The sequence below is a fragment of the Humulus lupulus genome, chromosome 2 (genome assembly GCF_963169125.1).
Source record: "Humulus lupulus chromosome 2, drHumLupu1.1, whole genome shotgun sequence".
Taxonomy (NCBI): Eukaryota; Viridiplantae; Streptophyta; class Magnoliopsida; order Rosales; family Cannabaceae; genus Humulus; species Humulus lupulus.
This window is the reverse complement of record NC_084794.1, coordinates 26,043,207-26,045,562: the sequence shown is the minus strand read 5'-3', so window position 1 is coordinate 26,045,562 and position 2,356 is coordinate 26,043,207. Positions and strand designations below refer to the sequence as shown.

Below are 2,356 nucleotides of genomic sequence, written 5' to 3'. Positions count from 1 at the left end.
AGTTGTAGTCTTTTCTTTTCTTTTGTTTCAAACACTTTACTTTATTTGTAATCTTTTGCTTAGAGTTGTATTTCACTATTCTCTTCTTCTTCTTCTTCTTTTGTTCATTTGTATTTTTAGTTATAGAGTTGTAACACTTTATTTAATCTATCCTTGTCTATTGTAATATTCTTGCATAGAGTTGTAATTTTCTTACCATTTCCATTGAGACAAATACATATTTTCCTAACAAGTATGACCCTCACCACAATACACACAAGAAATGTTTTCCATGTGCCCCATTTGTGTCCCCATAGGCTGCCCCATTGAATGATTCATTCCCATGTTCATTGTCTAGAGCATATTCGAGATAGAGGAAACTTGGGTTGCCAAAGAAGTGGTGGCATCTACCTCATGAATACCAGCCACATTTCTACCTGTAGCTGATCTAGTAGTGGGCCATTGATAGTTATTGTTGGATATCCTCTTCAGGATTTCATATGCCTCATTATAGGAATTAGCCAGAAGAGCCCCATTTGTCGAAGCATCAACTACCATTCTAGTATGGACGTTTAGACCATTATAAAATGTCTCCATCTGGATGCAATGAGGAATGCCATGATGAGGGCATTTGTGCAACAACTCCTTAAACTGCTCCCATGCCTCATATAAAGATTCTTCATCAAGTTTCTGAAATGAAGTAATCTCATTGCAGAGCTTGGCATTCTTAGTGGGAGGGAAATGCTGTGGGAAAAATTATACAGGATCTTTATTTATTTTCATGTAGATCTAATATTAAACAAATTAATATGAGATAACCTAGAATATGTTTCTAAAATTGAATTCGTAGAAAAACAATGATAAGAATACTTACAGTATACGTAGCGGAATGAATGAGTCATTCCTTTAGTTTCTCTAACCCTTGTATCCTTTATGTCGCAGAGTATTACCAAGAAACTGAACCGTTCTTCAATTTTCTTCACAGCATTCCAAAGTATCCTTGGAATCACCTAGACAAGAGTGGGCAATTCTCAACACATGAGATAGTTACAGAGAGAAGAAGAGAAAAGAACTAAGAGGCTTAGAAAATGACTTGTATTTAGAGAGAATCTAAAAAACTATCAGAAACTTGTGTTTTTGACTTCTGAACTTCTGTTTTCATCTCTCACTTAACACTCCTTTTATAGACTCAAATAGACCATTTAATTTAAATAAAAAATCAATAAAATAATAGCCAATTAACAACCCTAGGTCAAAATTATAATGGGTTTTAGGCCTATGAAATTTCTCATTTGATTATAAGCCCATTGGACTTAAAATCAAGGTCTGTATTATTTTCTATTGATTTAATTAATTAAATAATTATTTAAATCCTTTATCAAATTAAGTATTTATAATTTGAACCTTGATTTAAACTTATTTATTAATCTTGATACCAATTTATCTTAATTAATAAATCTGCCATAATTTCTCTTTTCTTCTCAAAATTAAATAACTCTATGAAACTATCCAAAATTGACCTGGTCAACTTTGATAATTCTAATTGATAATTAAATCAATTAATTGAGACTATCTAGATGATTTTATCTAAGGTGCAATGGGGACCATGAGCCTATGAAATCAAGCTCCAATAAGTTATCATAAATCTAACAAATAAATTTACTAACTTATTAATTCCTCGTGACTCCACTAAAGATTCGGAATTGCACTCTTGAATTCATAGAACGCTCTATAACAAATATAGATACGCTATTAATTATCCATTGTTACAACCATAATTGTTACTCAATCCTCTATAGACGGTCTACAATGAGATAGGACTAAAATACAGTTTTACCCCTCATTGTATTATATCCTTAAAACACGTAGTTCCTTGTAAATGATATTTCAGTAAACTAATTTAATTACTGAAATGAGATCTCTATCATTTAACACCTTGAACCAAACTAAAAGGAAACCATCGTTTCACATCTTCATCAGAAGCTATAGATGTTCATATCTATGATTAACACTCTCACTCAATTATACTACCGAGTTCCCAAGATGTAAGTATGGGATAGTCCGTAGGGTAAGCTGGTAACGAACAAGTCAAAGAACTCAAATAATACAATTAGTTAGAATACAAACCACTAAGAATTGAGATTGAATTGATCTATGGTCAAATATATGATATGATTATAATAAATAATAACAGTATGTTTACTTATCTTATCAACTGTCAATATCGGTCATGTCCGATGTAACAAATACATCCGATCTTATCTACTTTGCTAATGTTTTGGAAAGAACATAACACTACAATGTGCAAGTAGAACATATCGTAGATTGGCAAGTCAATGTAAATCTTGTGCACTGACTAATCTTAGGACTAACTTAT

General features: G+C 31.8%; 1 non-coding gene across 1 annotated transcript; it reads left to right on the top strand.

Annotated features, from left to right (window-relative positions):
- Positions 1-592: 592 nt before the first annotated feature.
- Positions 593-699, top strand: LOC133820432 (small nucleolar RNA R71). Its single transcript, XR_009886842.1, has one exon. It is a non-coding gene; the product is annotated as a small nucleolar RNA R71 (small nucleolar RNA).
- The last annotated feature ends 1,657 nt before the right edge of the window (positions 700-2,356 follow it).